The following is a 24,715-nucleotide window of genomic DNA, read 5'->3' as shown; positions in this document are numbered from 1 at the left end:
CGTCTTTTGGTATGACGCGGCTTGGTATCGAACCCCGGGCTCTACCATTAGACCACGGAGGCGGTCACATTGAAGAATAAAATATGAAAAGAAGCAATTAGTTAATGTAGTTTACACCAGCTGGTCGAGGGAGAATAGATAGCACATCAGTACATGCAAAAACATTCCTTTACTTGAACGCCATTATATTGATATTGTCCTGGGTGATCTGATTGGCACCCTGCTCCAATTAATGCAATTAGCTTTTCTCGAATATGCTCGAGGAAGCTAGTTTCTATGGTAACGAAACATTTTAAACATTAACGCCTGATAATGAACTATGCAGTAGTTATATTTTGTGACACTTATTACTACACATTGGATGAAATACCGTGTGTGCACATCAAAGGTATTCAACAATAACACAAACAAACTCATAGAGTTGACAGCAGCTTACCTTCTCATCAGGTAACCCACTGCTAAAAACTTCCAAAGTCTTGCTCACAAGTCCAAAGTGTAACAAAAATGCTTCTACAGCTGCCTAACAGCCATTCACAGTCTAAAGTAAACCCCAAACCCATCATTTAAACGCAAATTCAAACTTAGCCTCATGACCAATGCAATTCTCTCGAAGCAAACTAAATACCACTATACATAAAACAAAACTAACTATAATATATATTTATCATACCCAAACCAAACCCTTTACTCAAGGTGACCTTAACATTCTTAACAACTACATAAAACCAAATACACATTTCCTCGGGGATTTCCACGCGCAACACCCACTCTTGGGCACAACAATTATACAAACAATTTACCCAACTAGCTATCACAAACATCCAACTGCAGTGGACAGTTCAATAACTACAGTCAAGTCAAAGAAGTTTATTGTACAAAAGGCCACCGGCCCATATACAAGAAAGAGTTACGCATGTAGATACAATTATATTTGTTACACATTGGGATATACACGTTGTTTGATTAATTCATTTCTTTTGGCTAATGCATGCTTAATATAAAGAGAAAGATTTAATATATTTGATCCGTTCTTTGTCGTCAGAATAACTACAAAGGCGTTTATCGGTGACATTGCTATTAAATAATCTTTGATATATTTCTTTCGGAGATCATTGTAAAATGGACAGACAAACACAAAATGAATTTCATTTTCTATCTCTAGCTTACACAATGGACAAATTCTTTTCATTTTTTCAATGGACAGTTTTCTTCCTTCATTTACAAATAGGTCTAGCAAACCCAGTCGATATTTAATTAACTGTTTTCTTAAGTTTTCCGTAGTGAGTATATATATATTTCTGGTTGAAGTAAAGTCTTGAAAGTTTTGTAATATTCATAACGTGAACTATCCTCTAAAGTGGAGTGCCATTCTTGGTAGAACATATTTATCGACCGATTCCGAAATTCATTAAGAAACATATTTACATTTCCAACTGACTGACATAGTCATATAAATCCAAAACCATGCGAAAATAAAAGATGTCCAAGTATTCTTTCCCATGTTATCTAAATGTAGAAGCATGTTATAAGCTAATTTGGGGAGACGTTGTTCATGCATATGAAGAATTTTAAACCAATATTTTAAACATCTGATCTGAGAATTAACATATAATGGGTATCTACCACATTCACCATAAACCATGCAATTTGGTGTAAAAGATCCGACACAAAGAAACTTTTTTACATGCTAATAAATGAACCTTCTCTAAACAGTCATAACGTTGAAATCCCCATACTTCAGAACCATACAATAAAATTGGTTGTATCTGGGTATCAAAAAGCTTAAAGAAGATATTAGGTGACATCGATCCCACTTTATGAGAAATGGACATTACACTTATTAAAGCTTTCTTTGCACGCAAGGACAAGTCAAGGGCACATTTTTTCCAATTCATTGTGTGTGAGAACCAGATTCCTAAATACATGTATGAGTAGTGATCTACATGTACTATATTGACTAACTGACCATCGAATGACCATCTCTCTTTCGACGCTATTGGACCACCTTTTCTGAAGATCACAATTTTACTGATAATTTCCAATCTTTGGTGTACGTACTTAAAATATCTAATTGCCTTTGAAGACCAACAACAGTATCTGACACTAGAATGACATCATCTGCGAAAAGTAGCATTAATATTTCTATCCAATCTGGGAACATTTGGATACCATGTTTACCACTGGCAGCTATTTCGTAATATAATTCATTAATGAAAAATGAAAATAAGATCGGACTCAAAATACAGCCTTGTCTTAGGCCCAAAGGACAATCAAAGAAATCTGTTAAACTATCCCCACAAATAACACATGATCTCACATTAGAATAAATTGATTTTAGAATAGTAAACATTTTCCCACGTAAACCAGCTTTTCGTAGACATGTCCATAGCTTAAAGCGATTGACAGAATCAAAAGCCTTTTTAAAATCTACAAATGCTACATACAGTTTATGCTTACGCCGTGACAAGGTTTTTTGAATAAGTGCATAAAGTGTAAATAAATGATCTACGGTGGAATAACTTTTTCTGAAGCCAGCTTGAAATTCAGGAATCTTATCACGCATGGTCGTCCATTTCGAAATTCTATTGTTTAATATTGTAGTAAATACTTTTCCTAAAATGCTCATTAATGAAATACCTCTATAGTTATCTTGGTCACTCCTGTCTCCTTTTTTATGCAGGGGGATTATTATAGAACATGACCAATTGCTTGGGAAAACTCCATTTTCAAATAGCTTATTAAAACATTTGCAAAGAAAAGGCTTAACTTCAAACTTAGAAGACTTCAACATTTCGATAACTACATCATCAGGACCAGCTGCTTTTCCCTTCTTGAGGTGATTTATCGCATCTAGTATTTCGTTTTCAACAATGGGTGAATCTAGCAGAACTTCATCAACATCCGTGTAGCATTCACTAACATAATTTTGCATATCATCAGTTGCCATAGTGAATATTGCATCATTTGAAAAAACCTTCTTAAAATGACTAAGCCACTGCGACTTTGTTATGTCATCTGTAGCAGAAGATCTATTCTTAAGAGATCGTACTTGTTTCCAGAACGCAGAAGGGTCGTTAATAGACTTTTTCAGTTTGTCTTGTCTATGTCTACGCATATCGAATTTGTATTTCCGAAGACAACCTTTATATTTATTCCTACTTTCGCAATATTTTTTTCTGTCAAGACTAGTACGGGTTGTTCTGAATCTTCGCAGCGCTTTGCGGGCGTTACGCCTTGTAATTCTACATCCAGTATTAAAAGGTTTAGTTTTATCCATGTTCAGTTTTAATTCTTTTCTCATACAGGCTGCTGAAGTTAGCATAATTTCAACAAAGTCATCAATTGCCCCCTCAATATTGTTATCAAGTTTATCTAGAAGTAACTGTTTAAAATATGTTATACTTTCTTGTTTGTTTGCTTAGAAAGTTGTTCGAAAGTTCGTCATTCCATATTAGTTTCTTCTTAGTGACACCTTCATATTTTAATTTGGTATGTATTTGATTCATATGAGGGAACTTACAGGTCAATTCCAAAGGTAAATGATCAGATTCTAGACGATCGCCAATATTCAACATCTTAATATAATCGAAAAAATCGGGGGAACATATAAAATAATCATTAACGCTCGCACCTTGGTTTCCACAATAGGTAAATTCTCAAAAGGGTATCCCCATACACTCTCCCATTGACAATTAACAACTGAAATGTATACAACATATCTAGCAGTATCTGACCAAATTTATTAATAACGGTGTCATGGGATTTCCGATCTCCAACACATACGTTTTCATCTTCTGGGAATGAACAGTTACTATGAACAAAATCGTTTTGTATATCGACTAGAGGATTGTTTTGTTGACCAGTACGAGCATTCATATCTCCACAGACTACAGTGTTAGAATCTTTAAGCTGCGACTGATTATCTAACATAAACTCTTCAAGATGATCAATACTACAATTTGAGACCACATGGTTATAATACGGCGAACCAGCTGGTGGTATGTATGTACATAGCAACTTTACGTTCTTGTCAATTGTAAGTAACACTTTTGATATGTTCAAGCACAGGAGATTATCTACATCTGATTTAATTAACTTACAAAATTTACTGACGGATTGATGGACACATACACAAATACCACCTGACAGCCTTCCGTAGTCAGATAATTTTATTGCTGAATTAAAAATAGATATCATAACCAACTAACCAGTTATTATCAAAACTACAGTCGACAAAAGTTTCAACAAGACATGCTATTTTAAATTGTTGTAAGTATGATATAAAATCAACATCATCAATCTTGTTTCGAAGTCCATTAATATTCCAACTTAGAAAGGTGAATGTTTCGCTTGGACAATCAGCGTTTAACGTAACACCGGTGATGATAGTGTTAGGATCTTGTGAAAAACTATCCGGGCCTCGGCCGATATCCTAGCTGATAGAAGCATGTGACACTGTTGTTCCATCCATTCTTCTATTGAAAGATCGGCTTTCTCGTGTTGTGTTTGAAGTGATAAACGTTGTTGATGTTGCTTCCAGTCAAACTTTCCAAAACGACAAGCTGGGAAGTTCATAATGGCACCTGGGCAACTGGTGACGGCCCTAGCAAAATATCCTTAAATTTACTAAATAAATCTTCACAAGCTAACGACAAGTTTTAAGACCAAGATACCCTGCTAACAAATTTTAATTGTAAAACAAATCAAACTGGCAGCTGTTCATAAAACTCTGCAACCAAACAGACACAACAAAAATACAATATAACAACATAGACACCTTCAATTAAAACTTCACAAATAAAATGAAGCATGAAATTGCCACTTAATGTATCCCCGTCTCTGAAATAAACCACTCACACAACCCAGTACCAGCAACGAAATAATAAAATCTAAGAGAGACAGTTCTAAATTGCCTTTAGTTAATTAACTCAGAAAAAATACCAAACAAATTATCATGGTAGCAATGAATAGTCACTGGCAAATCTTTTATAAGACCTTAAAAAATGGCAAACAAATTTCTATAACGCTGTGGAACAAAAATGCTTAACCCAAGCAGCTCCACATACCCAGCACAAAAAATATATATATATATATAACCATAAAAACAAACAAACGAAACAAATTAAAACATAAATATTAAAAATACTAGCTGGAACTAAAGACTAGACCGCACGCACCTACCAATCAACCATCAAACCGTAACCATACAAGAATTATGAACAACTCTTAAAAACAAAAAATAACATAGCCACAGCCACAGGCCTACATACTCGTACCATTAGTTACACTATTCCAAACAAATCCAATGAAAATTCAGACACTATTATTACAATTTTTTTAACCAAATACGGAAAACCGGCAAACTACCCCAACAATGGAAACAAATTAAGCTGGTACCAGTCCTTAAACCGGGGAAACCCCACAATGAGCCGGACTCCTGACGCCAACATCTCGCTTCCCTCCCACATTTGTAAAATTATGGAATCTATATATAATAAATACCAATCAGTCCTGATCGGTTTCACATCCAATACACAAACTTAAATGAAATAGACATATTTAATTTTACATATAGAACAAGACACCAGAAAGCACAAGCACATATTTATAGACTTGGCACAATAGCCTCATTCAAAAACTGGAAAAAAAAGCCATTTTAAATTCATCCCTCCTTTCTGACAGTCAAATCTCATAATACCCTATCTGATGCATTAGAAAATGGCAGCCGTCAAGGTAGCGCCCTGTCGCCGGCCCTTTTTAACTTCAATAACTCACAGAAGGCAACAAATCCGCTTAAATTACGCGGCTGGTGTACTACATAACCCTATCTGCAAACAAATCACAACAAAATACAAAACAAGAAAATCTACACTCAAATATTCAAAACCAACCCAAGTAAGCCCCATACTTAACACATCTCCATAAGCTTCTCCAAACACACAACCTGAATAACATACAACATGCCCCCTAGGCAAATGAATGCATTCATGACAAAACTCCTCCTGAAACAGACACCTCGCTTCACAATACACTACAAGCTCCACCTAACGTAACCAAAACAGAAGAAAACAACAACAGTACTCAGTTACTTAAAAACAAACTGGCCAACACATACCCATATTTATAGCGATGGATCACAAACCAAAAACAACCACCGTCATAGGTATCCATGTAGACCAACCCATCTAAATAACCACAAACAACCATAATGAAAAATATAATCACTCTATTACAACACTGGTTACTAGCCATCTCAACAGCACACAAATATAAACCAATTCAAATTTCTTATAATTTCACACTCTTTTCGCTCCATAACAAAAATTCAAAACAAGCATTCCAACATCCGACCCGATTTAATTAATATTCTCGTTCATATAACATCAGTACTGAAATCACTTAATAAATCAGTTACTATTCAGACAAAACAATTTCACGAATTATCAGTGGCTATACAAAACTGAATTATACCCTTTTCAAAGAAAACAGACATCTAAATGGCACATATAATCACTGTAACTCACCAGAGGACCTAGATCCTGTTTTAACCAATGTCTCTTCTAAAGCAACTCTCACGCTCAACAATATCAGTCTACCCCTTTCAATATAAAACAAAATATCTCTTCTTTTCAGCCCATACAATCTTCCGACAGTCTTTAACTCAATGTTCAGTTTTATTAAATATACAAACATTCATAAGTAATACCTGGCAGGTAGGGGTTAAGGCCAATATAACTGTGACTAACATATATTCTGCAACCCTATTACCTGTAATACCACATGGCTGGCTGCTAAGGTAGGCGAGATACTACAGGATCACTTTCGTACAAGAATGGAGACACAACATGGCAGTGAGCAGTAAAGGTTACATTTATTAGTATCTGACAGAGCAGATACAATTTGAAAGATACATTTAAATTACAAAAAAATATGTTTATCCCAATCTAGGAAGTCAGAACATGTAACCATAATTTACAGATTGAAACTGGCCGTTGGGATAATGTAAAGAAGAGGATTGTGTATGTGAACTGTGCAACTCTCCTTCAGTTGCACTCGAGTTTCATTATCTGTTGATATATCTTACGAGAATAAATGGTCTAATTTGTATACATTTAAGAGGTTATTGTTCTGTCAAAATGCGTGAGATCCAAAGAACCTATCGGGATTTATGGATGAAATATCTAAAGCAGTAAGGAAACACAAAACAGACAAGATATAATATATCCATGCATGACATGCTGTCATCTTGTCACATACTAATACTTTATGTGTACATGCTTATTCTTTTGCGCTCTTTCATACCACACCCGGAGAGAATAAACTGTTTCTGTTTCTGACAATTAGTTTGTCTGAATAAATAATGGAGGTAACCTTTACATTTGGCTGATCAGTGTGACGTCACAAGACACGTTCCTTTGACCACTGCAGCGTGCACAGTCCTTTCATGTAGGAAACAGTGGCAGCTACTTAATCCGGGATAGACTATTGTTATCAAACGACGTGGAATCTAATCCAAGTCCAATCTCAACGGTAGACCTTAATGCTGGTTAATCGGCGATCTTGAATGAGCTAAAGGACTTTAGAACTTCACTGCAGACTGAAATAGACTCAACAAAAGCCAAGTTGACTGAGGCGACAAACAAATGTGATCATTTAGAAACAGTAGTTAAAAGGTGCAGAGTGACATGGAAAAGTGTGCAGCACCTGCAGGATATTATCTATTAACTTTCACTTAATCCGAACTCCTTGAACGCGAACTAGAAAAAATAAAATCATGCACAGACTAGAGTCGTTCAGCCGCAGTCATCATGTTGTATATTATGGCGTTACGGAAAGTAATCAAGAGAATTCTGATTCATGCAAAGATGTTGTTGTATCCTTGACAAACACATTAAAGATAGAGCTTGGACTCGCATATATATTGTACGGGGGTATTATGTAGGTAGGAAACGAGACACTGATGGCCCACGCCCAATTATTGCCAAATTAGTATTGAGTGAGGACACAGTTGAAGTACTGAAGATGAGACCTTGTCTTCAGTTGGATTCCGTCGATGTCTCAAATTACCAAACTAAACGTCAGCGAGACAAACGTTGCAGAACAAACATAGGGGACTGACAGCTTCTTTCAAGAATAGTCGTCCAGTTATCCAACACAAAGATCAGTGCAAGAACACAACTGAACCAAATGACCGTACTCACGAGAACTTAATAAAACGGTCACAGTACAGACTACTGGAAGAAAAGACTATACCGCTCTATTGAAACTCCAGGCTTCATCGACTCCTAAACAAAGTCAGACGAGCAATGCATCCAAATAGGAATATGACCGGACCAAGTCATAAATAAATCGTTCCCAAATAGATAATGCACTGTAATCAAATTGTCTTCTGTCATGAATATACACATGGAACACAGGTGGTCTGCGTAGTGAACTAGGCGGTATTGATTTTCTAGACAGTATTAGGTCGCATGATATTACATGTTATAAGAAACGTACGTGGTGTATATAGACAAATATATAGCTAGCCTTGAACTACGTGGCATTATACTCTTCTCTAGCAATACAATCAAACTTGCCAAGTGTGGTTGACTGGGGCATATGCGTTTGTGTTAAGAAGTCAACCATGTCTTATTGTACGGGTGTTGTTATGGATATTCTGAATGTAGTTTGCCTGGGGTTAACAAAGCGTACTGTGAATACATATTAAGAAGATCCCCCACTGATAGTAGCATATGGAAATTTACTTTTGAGGTTTTTTTATATATTTAGATTGCATAAACTCAATGGTCGTGTTGTCGGAGACAGTGGTGGTTCTTTCAACTACATCTCTGAACAAGGATGTAGAGCCATCGATTATTTCATGTCCTATGTTGTATTTAAGCTCATACCAAAAATAACAGTAGACAACAAAATTGAGAGTAAGCATATGCTTGCAGTCTAACAGTTCAAAGATAATGTAAAGGATGCCGTACCAGTAGAAAATATATCATGTCCTGTCACCCACGGATGACATACATCGCATGCTGACATATAGCCAACATGATTTCACCAAAGCACAATGTAACAGCCCTTTTTAATGATAATTGGTGTTTCCTAAATCTACACCTACATTTCAGGATACTTCAAACTAATTTCGAATTTATTGTGATATATGGAAATTAAATGCGAACATGCACAAAACAAAAATACTTATCTTTGGGAGCGGTTAATCAGGGAATAGTAAAAAATATACTTCCACTTTGGAAACTCTGAGCTAGAAATTGTGAACGATACATATCTGGGCTTTTCCTTCAGCAGAAATAGAAGTTTTAAGACGGCAATATAAAGTTTGACAGAAAGGGCATCTAAGGCATTGTCCTGCCTCCTTGAAAATCCGAAAATTACAATTTGCCATTTGATTGTCTACTCAAAGCTTTTGATGTTTGACGTTTACCTGTTCGAAACATGGTGATATGGACACATTGATGTTATTGAAAAGATTCACATCAAATTTCTTAAGCTGGCGTGTGGCCTTAGAAACTATACCCCTAACTTCATGGCATATGGAGAACTAGGTAGAACACCTCTGTATACTAAACGTGTAATCAATTACTGTCATAAGCTTTCTAAACCGTGTACTTCAATTAAACTATTGCACTGGATACTTTGCATATTTTCAGCACATAAATAGCAATTATGATAATGTTTGGATCAAGAATGTTAAAACTATTCTCGATAACTGCTTTTTATATATAGTAACCGACCAACAGAGTGTATCCAGATAGTTGGTAATCACTCGGGTAGAAAATATTCAGAAAGGTCAGTTTTATTGGAGGGCGGACGTTGAACGGAGTTCAAAAGGAAATTACTATAAATACCTAAAACATAAACCGTCATTTGAAAAAACTACTCCTACTACCAAAACATATTTACAACCCTATTTTGAAATTCCGAACATGTAACCATCATTTACATATAGAAGTTGGCCGCTGGCTTCGCATAAACAGACAACTACGGACGTGTTAACTATAGCTATAGCTGGTGGATTTCATTGCCTATTTAGATGTGAAGCATTTAATGAATATGAAACCTCTTTCATGGCCGATAAATGCACATATTATTCTAATATCACTAAATCTAAAAACCTCATTTCTTCCTAAAAAGTAATAGATCTTAAGAAGCTCGCAAATTTTTCCTCAATCATGGAAGAAATATGAAATAAATACCTAATTTATTTATACTCGTGCATGCCTTTATAGTATACGAACTAGTGTGTTCCCATGTACATTATATTGACTTTTCTTATGATTTATTGTTTTACATTGTAAATAATCATGTGGGTGCATTGCCATGAGTGAATGATCATTCAACGACATGTATTTTATTTGTATATCTTCATGTTATATTGCTTATCCTGCCATTTTGCTTTATATTTAATTACTTTCCTGAAATTTATAACTTTTCTCTTGTACCACCGTGGGTGTTTTTGTAGAATAATTTTGAGTTGAGCTGAGTTAAGCATGTCCTGCTCCACAGGTAGCACCCGCCATTTACACAATTTGCATTAAAAATGTAAGTTTTAATTGCATCACGCCGCACAGCAGAACACCTGCCATGCGACATGTACATTGTATGTTTAGTAACTTATTTGTCAATTATCCAGAGTGTTAATAGGCCAGACATTTGAAACAACAACAACTCGGTTTACGAATCCGCTGACTCAAACAAATCAAAATTTGAAAGTGTAAAAATAACAGCTGAATAGCAGTGGGTTTATTTATATCAGAAATAAGTAAAATGTTAAAAAAATATCATTTACTCTTGATATGAATATAAATAAACTATTTAAAATACCATAATTAAAACCTGTTGAAAATATGTTTTAAAGCTCCCTGGCCGATTTTTCCTTTATTTTCTTATTTTTAGACCTAACTTAACACACAAATTTCACCAGGCTTACTGTAGTGTAACATATCCGCCGTGGCAATACACCCCAACCACCCCAACAACAACTTAGACAGCACAGACTACTCCAGGGACGCTTGTTATTTTATACTCGTCATGGTATTAGTCAGTTAAGATTACTTATCATGTGTTTCATGTGTGCCGTCAAGTGAACAACACAGGTAGCATACAGTACGTAAATATTTTAATATCGTAAATATTTCAGTGGATTTGAAGGTTAATACAGATATAAAATTATATAACATTTACATGATGGTGGGTGTACACATAACCTCATGAATAGCGTCTTTTTACATAAACATATTCTGCCATGTTGTACTTGGGGCTGTAAAGTTTGGGCAGGACATGTATACGCTCCACTTGAAGGAGGCTACACGTATATGTGACATGTTGTATCATAAGCTGAGGGGCAACAGAAAGCATACCGATTTGGTTTTTATCAAACTGAAAATTGAAAGAACTGTTGTTAAATTTGATTATGTCTATTTAAACATCACTCATTCCTGCCACAATTTGTAAAAAGTAATTTGTCGTTGAGTATTTTTATTTAAAACTATATTGGTTCAATAAAGACTGGGGTAAGACATGGTTTTAGATCTGCATGACCTTTACCATGTTTGAAATGTTGTAAATTTGTGCCAAAAAAGCAAATTTATTCATTTTAAAAGAAAAGATACTTAAGATATTGTATTGTGCGAATTTCCTTGGGACGCTTGTTATTTTGTACTTGTCATGGTATTAGTCAGTTAAGATTACTTAGAATGTGTACTTTGAATAGCAAAATGTTTCCCAGCTAAAATTTGTCTTTTGTCGTATTTTTTCGTTATTGTTCGTAAGAGAACGCAAGATAATGACAGTGAAATGTCGAAATGACATGAAAAGTAATTAGTTGGTCACCCATTACGAACGCCCGGGGCGTCCACAGGTGTTAACACAAATAACGTATGGCGACATTCGCCATGTATTATGATATGACTTTAATATCCTGGTAAACTTCAAACCAGTACAGCTACATGACACTGACCTTATTCAACGAACATCGTCCTGGCACATGCTGTATAATGGGCACCTACCTATAAGTCATGTGGTCAGGGTAACACCCGGGTAGAGCTGGCCCAACCTACATGTACTCCATGGATGGCACATGCGACTACTGCATATCCGTGTCACAGTGACATTGTGAGTGGTGGTCATATGATGCCCAGAACAACGGCCTGCTTGACATATCAAGTCGGTTGTGACGCTTGTCCCTAAAGACACGGAGTGCTACTCACACACCTGTGTAGCTGGTCACAGTGACCATCTTCAGACTACAGGTGTATAGTTCTCCGGGGGATATATACCACGGTATTGTCAATTGTCCTAAACAATCGTAAAATAACCGTGGGTATAGACCAAACTCTATCGGACCAATGTCCCCTAGAAAATGGCACTCCACAGGGCAGTATCCTCAGCCCCACCCTCTTCAATATAATGATAAACGATCTATTCGAGGGCCTATCCCCTAAAGTAAACACATCAAAATTCGCGGATGATGGAGCCATCTGGATCCGCACTAAAAGCATGAAAATGGTTCAAAATTTACTCCAAAAATCTCTTAATAAAATACAAGAATGGGCTGACAAATGGGGCTTCTCCCTTAACTCAGAAAAAACAACAGGAATAGTATTCAAACATAAAAACATGAAACCCGCCTCCCCAATCCTCCAGCTAAACAATCAAACTTCAAAAACAAACCAAATTCTTAGGACTTATTTTAAAAAAATAAAAAAACACACTACAGGTAACTGCCCACACTGCAAACAACCAGAAACCCTAGAACACGCACTCATCCACTGCACACACTACCTAACACATCGAACCGCATTACAAACCACCCTCAATCTAAACAAGGCTCTCACTCTAAAAGCAATACTAAACCCACAAAATAAACTAGAAAACTTCAAGGCCTTAGGCGTATTCTTGATCAAAACGGAACTAATAAAACGCATCTAAAAACACAATAACCTACCAAATCAAAAATCACATAAACAAACAAACATCCACCATACCCAGCTCCCTTACTTCTCCTCCCCAACCCAATCGGCATCTATTCCAAATCTCAAAATTCCCAAATTCTATATAAGCAACCCCTAAATCCCCCTCTTGGGTTGCACAGACCACTTTCGCCCCTTTCGGAAACACATTAAATGGCCTGGCCGGTCCCGTTTGCGAAATACGCATCATTCGGAAAGCGCACGTTAAATCGCCAAAGTAAGTAAGTAAGTAAGTGGGGTGCTTTTTTTATTGGAGTAGATATTCTGAGTATATTCATTGTGAATAATGTTGCAGTCTGGTTCGCTCTCGAATGTCTAGAGAATAAAGAATTCATAAAATCACAATTATATCTGCAGACCCCGCCACCAAAAAACCCTAATCCTTTCAGATTCATTAAGTGGGCTCCAGGCTATAAAAAAAACTAAAACACAAAAAAACACCCAAAACTGATACAACAGATAATGGCAAACACCGGTACACTAATCCGCCAGGTGGCGCGTCGGAATTTCCGTCCCGGAAGTGTTGCTAATGTAAACATGTCGCACTACAGCGGTTTGACAGTTGAGAAGCTGAAGACAGAGTTGCGATGCCGTGGAGCAACTACACGCGGGAAGAAGATCGATTTGATTGAAAGGTATGTAATTGTACAAGAGACTTGCCAATTCTGTGTCAGTTTGCATGAACTGGGGCTATAATGACTACATGTATGCAAAAGCAAAGACCATATACCGGCATATGGTCTCTGGCAAAGCCAGTGGTGTATGCATTCACTCAATGTATCAGACTAAAATATATCAAAATAAATAGTACCGTATATATTAACCTTTTGATATGGTTAAACTGTTTTAGTCATGTTATCTGATTGAATTGTTTTGTTCTGATTTGTAAAGGAGTTTCAAGAATTTTATTGATAAGTTTTTGTGTGTTTGACAGATTACAGATGACCACGCTGCAGACTTAGAGTCAAAGACAAGAAAGCAGGCCAAGTGTAGCTTGTGGCATGAAGAGAGGAGATGGAGGTTGACAGCATCTCAGTTTGGGACAATTTGCAAATGTACTACAAGGAGAAACAAAACTAAATTATGTGAACAAATTGTCTCTGGAAGAAAACTAGTTTGTAACTCTGTGAGGCATGGGTTACAGTAGGAACCCAAAGCTATTGCCAAACTTGAGATAGCCTGTAATGTTCATGTTCACAGTTGTGGAATGTTTGTTGACTCTGAACTCCCTATCCTTGCAGCAACCCCAGACGGTGTCATTGATTCTAACACCATTGTTGAGGTTAAATGTCCTTACAGTGCTAGAAATGAGGTCATTGCTCCTGGGAAACTCTTTCCTTATCTTTGTGAGAGAAATGGCCTCATGCAACTGAAAGAAAACTGTCATTACTACTTTCAGGTGCAGGGTCAGATGTATCTATCAAAGCGAAAATACTGCTTATTTGCTGTTTGTACGTTCAAAGACTTCTTTGTTCAGAAAATATCACTCGATGAGGAATACTGTACAGGAAGTTTGATTCCCAGACTCTCATTATTCTTTGAGTCTTTCCTCAAACCTTACATTGCTACTCACTACATTTGTTAAGATTCACGAACAGACATCCACTTGTGGATTAATACATCCATGTGAAGACTGTGTATCTAAAAAGTACTAAGAGTCTTATCCAACTTACTTTTGCCTCGCTTTTCAAAAATTATTTGACATCAGTGACTTTTCACAGTTAAGGAATGAAAGTTTGTTCTTTTCAACTATTGAAATCTGGTGATGAGAATGATACAAATGAGTACCTGTAGGTATATCCCTGATTGACACCATGTGTAAAGTACTTACTTCTATTCTTAGCTGTAGGCCTAATGGAAAACCTGTAGGCCCAAACATGTTATCTGAAGCAGTGAGATATACTCTTGCAATATAAAATTACAAAATACAACCAGTCATCCAGAAGCTATTACTGCTATCACACCGAGTTCCCAGAGACTCAGTGGTAATAGATGGTGATACATTTATCAAGGAAATTATCAGCTTGTAAAACATCTTTGAACAAATCTGTCATCTATGAGTATACTGGCCGATGTATATTTCGAACACTGACCTTGGGAATGTGGTGGAGCTCCTTTGCAATGAAATTACATGACTGAATGTCTGTCTGACAACCGTGTGATGGTGTTGTACTATTGCATTCATTGTTAAAGTGGTAAGAGAGAGAGAGAGAGATCCTAAGCACAGATCAACAAACAAATGTGAGACATTCAATGGTATTTTTTCATTATGTAATATCATGGGTACAGTGTTATGTACATATATTCATCATTTCAATTGTTAAAACACAATAAAGTTATATTTGAACATTTCTCACACATTCCAGTTGTACTTTCAAGTTCAAGTTTGTATTCAGAATTCAACCCAAAGTACGGTTACATGTTTGTCGCTAAATATTGATCCACAATCTATAAACATTTCTACATAAATCTGCTTACTTTGTGTGCATAATCCACAAACATCCTTGTACTATAACAACCGCTTTATTTGTACTTGTGTTAACAGACAATGTTCTCATGTGTACACTTTAAATTGTCTGAACTTGTGAATAACCCCACATACCTGGTCCATAACCAATGACTGGCACAATCATTCTGTCAACAATAAACCCCATGAAGACTTTGTGTAGATGCAAGATTTCCTAATGTTTGAAAGTATGAACTGTTAGTGAAATGACATGAAAACAAGTTAAAATTGTTACAATTCATTTAACTTATTATTCATGGTGGTCCAATGATTAAGACACTTTATTATTACACTAATGTTCTAAAATTCAATTTCCACGTAATATGTATCAAATCTAAGATACATGGATACAATGTTTTCATGTTCTCAGTAACTTTCCACTACCTCGTGACCTTAACCTTCATGTGCATTGTCAAAGCTCACAGGTCATGTCGCGACCTCTTCAAAGCTCATGCATTTTGAAGCACATGCTCACCAGTGTGTATTGGACCTCCATGCTGCCAGGTTCTCACCTTACTGCCTGCTATATTTGAACTATGTAGAGACACATGTGAGTACCTTTCCCTTTCATTGTTAGGTTTTATGTTTATTACTGAACACCTTGAAATTGTATATATGCCAAAATATTAATTTAGTTCAAAATTGTTTAGATATTTCACACAACTGTTACATTGTATTTGCAAATGTGTGCTTGGTAATTTTGCATAATTTCAATGTAGTCAATGTATTTATTGCTTCATTTGGATGTAATTTCGAATGAGTTAAATACTAGGAAAATTGGTAGATGTTTCTGAATTTAAAGAAAGCTATTGTTTATTGTAGTTTTCTGAACCTCATCAACTTGTCGGCGCTTCAATGTGTCACCAACTCGTCACCAACTTGTCACCAATTGTTCCTAAAGCCATGGCTCCGACTATAAACTGTATTATGTTTAACGTCACAAAATAAACCCTGTTGATGCGAGTGTTAGTTTTGTCGTCTTGCATCCACACTTTGTGGTGTCAAATATCCACAAGCACTTGTATGCTGATACAATTTAAAGTATTTCACCTTTGAACCACTATTTTTCAATTTGTTTGAAAAGTCCTCATCTACAAAATACAATCATAATTGTTTCATCTAAATTTACATTCATAACATATTTGCCACAAAAGCTTGCTACATCTGATTTCTGCAATTTGACAATAGCGTCACTTGCATTCAAAATGCCATCAGCAAACATCAATGTGCTAATTTTATCAACTAACTCATTCACTAACATACCTTTGCAGTTTCCGGATTGTATTAGTTGAACAAGATCATTAAGAAACAGAGTAAACAGTAATCATACAGCAGTGAGCCGTGTCTAATACCTACCATACAGTCACAGTAGACAATCACACCTGTCTACTAGCAGTAAACTGTTGTACTTTCAATGCTATGAACAGACAACACTAGGTCATACAAACATACATGAATGTGTGAAGTATGTTTAGAATGGACATTTATTCATGCAAGTCGGTTTACAATGCTTGGGCGAAAGTTTGACAACATATAGCAAATTCGAACAATTCTAGTGCCTAGTGGAACTTTTGATGGATGAAGCTCCCTCTTAAGAATTTTGTAAGTTTTGCCAAGTCCAATAAAACGCTCAATATGAATTCTCTTGGATGATACTCTGTGGTCGTGGACTACCTCTTGGGGTTCAAACTGACTTCGACCCTTGAGCATTGTTGGAGTGTTGACTTTTACATCTGAAGATGAAAATATGATCTGCACCATAATGCCTCTGTCCGCCATAATACTGTCTCCTGCACAAAACACACCTGGCATGCTCAAATCTGACCTCTCAATAATCTGCCTGTCACTTGTTGATCCACCATAACTGTCACTAACATAGGTAACAAGACCTCGAGGAGAACAACCAATCATAGTTTTCAGAGTGTTCCTGTTCTTGTACCTTGAGAAAGTACCTGGTAATCTACATTGCCTGGCTTACAAATCGGAGTCTCAGTTGCATCTAGAATGACCCTTGTTGATGGGAAGCGCTCCTTGAAATTTTCTGGCATTGTATCTTGAACGGTGTCATGTGATGCCCATATGTTTAGCTCAGTCAGTTGGAAGTACAAAAAGTTTGTCCATGTGAGAATTACAGTACTTTCACTGATATGAAACAACATGGAAAGGTCAAAATCATCTCTTGCCTGTCTGAATTTTAACAAAGTCATAAAAAGCTGATCTTCTGGTGGTATCAAAGAACACTGATATGAAAGATGATTGTCAGAGGGGCCAAGTACATGAAAGAAATACATAAAATGATCATAATTGTCAAAGCCAGTGTAATACAAAACTGCTTTGTCATTATCAGTTATGTGATGAATCGAGAATCTGGAGCTTGATTCCGACAACAAGCTGCACTGTATGGCCACATCTTCTGTATGATCAACAGCATCTGACTGACAAATAATTTCATCGCATCCTGGTGAACAAATTTCAACTTCACTTCCAAGATCAGGAACATCTTCCACATCTATAACATAGTGTCTAGGTTTCCTTGGTTCATTCACTTTCTTAAAGGAAAACACTGTTGGTATTGCAACCCCTCTTCAATCGTCTTTTCTTTCCTGAAAATAAAATATATAGAATTATTTCAAAATATCATCAATTAAGGTTTTATCGTAATAAGGAATTTAGTTATTGTTCACACAGTAACAATAAACATGGTAAATTCATAAACACATATAATCTATGAGGACATAAGCAAATTATTAAAAAAAAATGAGCAAAATTTTAAAAAAGGTGTTTATTTTAGTTGGGACAAATTTATGGGAATGAAATCTAAGCTAGAACATCTATTATTATTAAGATAACTTCATTTAATAGTATAGAACTCTATAATAGTAATAGAACTATATTTGGTCTACTCCTAAATAGATCGAACATCGACTTCAACAGTTTTTTGCATATATAAGCCTACTCAAGACTGGCATAACTTCAGGGTGGGAATAATTTAAATAGATTCTAATTATTTAAAATTTAATTTAACACTTAAAAAAGAATTGACTGAAAGTCATTCATCGCAATACATATAATTAATATTAGGACAATTTTTTAATTTTTTTTCCCCAGTAAAATGCGGCACAGAGGACGACTGGCATATTTTTTTCTGCCAATATTTGGGTGAGCCCAATATTGTGCACCCAGATAAAAAAAAAATATACCGTGACTAATACACTATATTCATGATTGATTTACATATCACAATTACTGAATATTGTATTGCATTTGGTGGGTCACCAATACCAGATTCTGAGGTACAGGACAATAATAACATTAGTCCGTTCATTCGGTTACTAACTTCGTTGCTAATGACGCTTACCGGTGTCCGATGGCTTGTAGTCGCTGTCAAGGAAGTGATTACGACAAACCACTGAGTATGGACTTGGTTTCCATAATTTCTTGGATGCCGGATCCTCTCTTCTAATCGCCACACGCCATTTTATGCAAATATCCGGATCTTGAGGAAAACCGTGGCCGTCAGAACGACTGTCACATTGCGGTACGCAACAGCGCGAAGGCATTTTGTATGTAAACAATAGCATACGGAGCTAGCAACAAGGACGGAAATTCCGCAGCGCCCCCTGGACCGTTGTTTCGTACCGGTGTTTGCCATTAAAAGCGCCAACAATCTACGTAAACTAGGTGAAGACATAGAAATACTACGGATCCCTGCCCACGTTGGAGTGTTTGGCAACGAACACGCAGACAAAGCAGCCAAATCTGCACTAAAATTAGAAGAAGTAAGCATCAACCTACCAATGTAAAAAGATTAAATTAAAAGTAATACAAAACTGGCAAAATAACTATCAGAAATAACTAAACTACAAACAGGCGACACTAAGTTAAACTCCCACCCACACCAAACTAAAAAAACACCAATCCGGGAAATGCCCCCCACTGCAACTTAAAAGAAACTCCTGAACACATAATACTATATTGCACGCAGTACCAGCAACATAGAACAACACTCCAATCCACTCTAAACTGCAACAATCAAATGGCACTAGCAACGGTACTAAACCCCCTAAATGACTTACAAACCTTTAAAGCACTAGGCATATATCTAATCAAAACAGGCCTACTCGGCCGCATCTAATAAAGTACAACAAACAAGCTGCCAAGAAACCTTAAAATTCTAAATCTACAAAAACATACTTAGAACTACATCTACTAAAACTACATTTAGTCCCCCCTTTTGCATGGCATATTTCAAAATTCCAAATTTGTTATCCAAATTAAGTAAACAACCCTAAAAGCTCCCCTAGGTTGCCCCACCTTCTCGGACATACCCTTTTCGACCAAACACTAAATGGCCTGGCGGGCCCGTGCGCGAAATACGCACGTTAAAGTCCAAATTTAAAAAAGTAAATAAGCAGACCCCGCGTATCTGAGACACTCGACAAGTGTATACGTGCATCAACTTTTGCACAAACCAAGTGTAGCAGTAGTTTGTCTGATTAACGAGCAGAAACTCATCTTACAACTTACCACTATGTGGAACAGATAAACAAACAGTATTTGACCTATCATTTTAAAACCGTCTATGGATCATGTCTTTGAAAATCATTTACAAGTTCAACACATAAGGAAGACATCTTTAATTTGGGGAACACAATGTTTTGGAGTGTATACTTACTCCTTCACCTGATGAAAGAGTAAATATTACTTCGAAACATTGTGTTCCTCATAATAAAGTTACCATCCATAAATTCTCTTCCTTACATGTATGTATCATCCGTGTATCACCTGGTTTCTACTTCGTTTTGAGGAAAGTTATTCCGTTTTCATAAGCACATCAAAGCGAAATGTATTTTCATTTATTTAATCCTGAATGCTAAATGCTAAACAGAGACTATGATGGCCGCTGTTAACACTCAGCATTTCAGGCATTTACGGACGAACGTAAGTCCTTATTGTGTATGAATCAGATGAACTGAGGACCAAAATCGGAGTGAATCTAGAAAAAAAGTGTATTCAGGCACCACTGGTAATTGCGTTCTCATACACTACTCCCAATTCCGAAGACTATTGATAACTTGTACAAATGAGTTACACACATCAGGGAATATAAACATTTGTCCATTAATTTCTTATTGATTAATATAGAATAGGTCATGCATCCTTGCGGAAAAAATACAGTTTTAAGAACATAATTTTTTATCCATGTAAAGCTTTATACTGTTAATGGACCTACCACCTACACCTCTTTAAATATAACACGAGCAACATGCTTATATAGCTCCAGGTTAGATTGAACATACATCCGACATACATGGGGAAGTAACGCACGACAGCATTTCTGAAGTGTACATGCAGTGTACCAATATGCCGCCACTTTCTCGGCACTATTACCGACTTTTGCGGCACTATCGCGCCACTTTCACGGCACTATCGCGCCACTTTCACGGCACTATCACGGCACTTTTGCGCCTCTTACGCGAAACTTCGCGGCATAGCGCGCAACTTTCGCGGCATTTTCTAGCCACTTTCGCGGTATTATCGCGCCACTTTCGAGTCCATTTCGCGATACTTTCACGGCACCATCGCGAGAACTAAATAATTTGCTGAGTATTATTATGTTAATATGATTAGGGAGAAACGGTACGTTGATTGAGGTTACGTTACTGCGAAGTGTTTGTTAAATCCATACCAGGGCCTTGAGCACCCTTAACTAAGTTAATCAAATATGGTCTTAAATGAAATGTAACTTTTATGATATTATGTTATAAGGTAACACCTTCCTGCATCTGTCATCTCTGTCTGACAGAATACATAACCATACACGTCAATAAATGCATCATAGGTTATGGTGTCTTTGAATCACTATCAAAGAGTGACGATACCAGGAGTTCGCTAAAAGGTGAGCGAAGCTGCCCCACCAGTGGCACAATCACAAACACATGCAAAGGCAAGTCAATTGTAAACCTGTAAAACGGGAAAGGTACAAATCAAAATGGGGAATTGCACCTGACTTCCTTTTTGTCACTGATGCGTAACATTTGGAAATATCGTTCACTTGTTTAAAACATAACGATTGTAAAGCTTTATTGATGCCGTGAATGTTGTGGTCGGGTGACACTCTTTGAAATCTTCGTAGAAAGAGCATGCTCGAATGTACCTCAAACGTTTTGAAATGTAGACACCAAAGGCTGGAGCTGCTGGAATACTGCTCGACATAAAGGGGAAGATGAATATGGGAATGTTGAGGACACCCTCTTGTCATGAAGCCTTGTGCAGAGGTTTTGTAGCTCTGAATCTTAATGCATAGATCTAAATATGAAACAGATGTGGCAGTCTCACTGGTCCCATTTATGTCTATCTTAGGTGGGTTTGTTTGTTGTTTAACGCCGCACTCAGCAATATTCCAGCTAAATGACGGCGGTCTGTAAAATAATCGAGTCTGGACCAGACAGTCCAGTGATTGACAACATGAGCATCGATCTACGCAATTGGGATACGATGACATGCATCATCAACCAAGTCAGCGAGTCTGACCACCCGATCCCGTTAGTAGCCTTTCACGGCAAGCAGGGTTTGCTGAAGACCTATTCTACCCAAGATATTCACGGGTCTCAGGTACGTAAATCAGGGGGAGGGAAATGGCTATTTGACAATTATTGAACTATATAAGATCCCCGGAAGCTTAAATTCAACAACACACGCCAATTTATGAATATCGTATGCCTGACAGCCTGACATTACCGTTCGTGTCGAAATATATGCCATGGTGGTGGTGGTGGTGGTGATGATGATGATGATGATGATAACGATTATAAGTTGATGACGATGATGATGCTGATGATGATGACGACGACGATGATGTGCTGACGGACAAATCCAAGCATAAGAATATCTCTATATCGAGCATATTTGAACCTCTCAACTTTCAAACATATTATTTTACGAAAACTCCAGAAAATAACTTCTATGTTGCTGCAATAGTAAAATTAATCATTAATGTGGAACTTTATGTCTCTGTTGTACAAGTGATAAGGTGCTTCAACTTCCGGTTCCCCAAATAGTGTGTCCCATAATATGTCCCAAGGAACCGATCTTTTAATAATCTGGAGGGTAGGAGCGCAAGGATTGATGGGTTTCGAAAAAGAGCCAAATATTATTGTCTGAATATCCATAATGTCCAATGAACGGCATTTGCGTTTAAAACCGAGGTCTAATTATTTTCACAAAGCTATGACGTCATGATTCAGCATCATTGCCGTGACGTCACACTTGCATATAGAAACATGTGCACGCCACAAAGAGAGAGGTCGCGTGTGTAGTGATGGTTGTACCAACATAGAGTCACTGAGAGGCACCTACTGTCAGTGTACGTCCATATAATATTCAAACAAACGTCTAAATAAAAAGATAAAATTCATTCCATGATCATAATAACGCAGAGTCGTGCCGACTATATCATGTGCTTATGAATCACTATCAACTAGGGGTTATACAGTAAACTACGGTTATAACGAACTCGAAGGGACCACTAATTTTAGTTCGTAATAACCGTTGTTCGTTATAAGCACATATACAGCATTTATACAACACATGGTAGGGACTAAAGAATAAGTTCGTTATATCGGTCAGTTCGTTGTAAGGGTGTTCGTTATAAACGTAGTTTACTGTACCAGATGTTCGCGAAAAAGTGAGCGTATCCTGTCCCAACGCTAGAAACCGTCACATACTTATACAAGGGCACGTCAAATGTTATACTGACAAAACACAGGGACATATATAAGTCAAAGAAGGGAATTGCATTTGGCATCCTTTTTGTCACTGATTCATCAAATGTCCTCCTCGTCACTGAAAGCCCCTGTCAAGTTGGACGTACATCTAACATCAAGCTGACACCATAGAATATACCTGAAATACTATTAAAATCAGCCTTCAGCCAAGTCCTACATTCAATCCTGTTAATAGGTATATAGTGTCATCTTTTTTGAGGGTATGCTAGACGTCCTGAACGTCATTGCACCAGGTAACTGAAGAACACAGTAAAAGTTTGCTCCAGTGCATCCATTCCCTGTTTAACTTATACCGAAAAACTGGCAAACATTCAACTGAAAAAGCGCGTGTCTTATTATAAGCAATTTGTCAAGGATGTGAAGCTGATATTAACAGTGACGCATACGTGTTGAGCCCATCTAAGGGTATAATAAGCACAAAGTATACGATAGGATTTAGAGGTGCCATGAACCACACAGTCGAGAGGTAGGTGTCAATAATGTCTGCATGGTTATATGTATAAAGGAATGTGTTTATCACATAGTCAACCTGTTGATATAAATGTTGTTTCTCGATGGATTGTAAACACGAGGATATTCAGTTCCTGCTGTTACAATATTCAGCAAACAAGCTTACTTACTTACTTACTTTGAAGATTTAACGTGCGCTTTCCGACTGATGCGTATTTCGCAAACGGGACCGGCCAGGCCATTTAATGTGTTTCCGAAAGGGGCGAAAGTGGTGTGTGCAACCCAAGAGGGGGCTTTAGGGGTTGCTTATATAGAATTTGGGAATTTTGAGATTTGGAATAGATGCCGATGGGGTTGGGGAGGAGAACTAAGGGAGCTGGGTATGGTGGATGTTTGTTTGTTTATGTGATTTTGATTTGGTAGGTTATTGTGTTTTTAGATGCGTTTTATTAGTTCCGTTTTTATTAAGAATACGCCTGAGGCCTTGAAGTTTTCTAGTTTAATTTGTGGGTTTAGTATTGCTTCTAGAGTGAGAGCCTTGTTTAGATTGAGGGTGGTTTGTAATGCGGTTCGATGTGTTAGGTAGTGTGTGCAGTGGATGAGTGCGTGTTCTGGGGTTTCTGGTTGTTTGCAGTGTGGGCAGTTACCTGTAGTGTGTTTTTTTATTTTTTTAGGTGGTTATTTAGGTTGGTGTGTCCTGTTTGGAGTTTAGTGATTACTTTGTCCATTTTTTTTGATGGATGGAGAATTTTTGGTTTGGTTAGTTAGTGGTTTGCTGAGCACTTTTTTGATTTGGCTATTTGAGTTTAGATATAGGTTATGCCATTTTTGTGTGATTTTTTGCTTGTTTACACTTTTAATTTCTGATTTCGAGATGGGTACGTTTAAGCTTATTTCTTGGATTTTGAGGGATAGTTTAGCTGCTTTATCGGCGTTTTCATTACCGTATATTCCTACGTGGGCGGGTATCCACAAGAAGGTTATCGGTT

At 37.0% G+C, this 24,715-nt stretch overlaps 1 protein-coding gene and 1 long non-coding RNA gene across 14 annotated transcripts in view; both read right to left on the bottom strand.

Moving 5' to 3' along the window:
* Positions 1–24,715, bottom strand: part of LOC124115216 (salivary glue protein Sgs-3-like) — a 242,143-nt gene that overhangs the window by 18,167 nt on the left and 199,261 nt on the right. The gene's annotated exons all lie outside the window — the stretch shown is intronic.
* LOC124115253 lies at positions 16,956–19,107 on the bottom strand. The gene is made up of 2 exons (XR_006857955.2): positions 18,848–19,107; positions 16,956–18,092 (listed from the first exon to the last, which is right to left on the bottom strand). It is a non-coding gene; the product is annotated as an uncharacterized LOC124115253 (long non-coding RNA).

Source organism: Haliotis rufescens, unplaced genomic scaffold, assembly GCF_023055435.1.
Source record: "Haliotis rufescens isolate VD_foot unplaced genomic scaffold, xgHalRufe1.0.p SCAF_4, whole genome shotgun sequence".
NCBI classification, from domain to species: Eukaryota; Metazoa; Mollusca; class Gastropoda; order Lepetellida; family Haliotidae; genus Haliotis; species Haliotis rufescens.
This window is presented reverse-complemented; position numbering and strand designations above follow the sequence as displayed.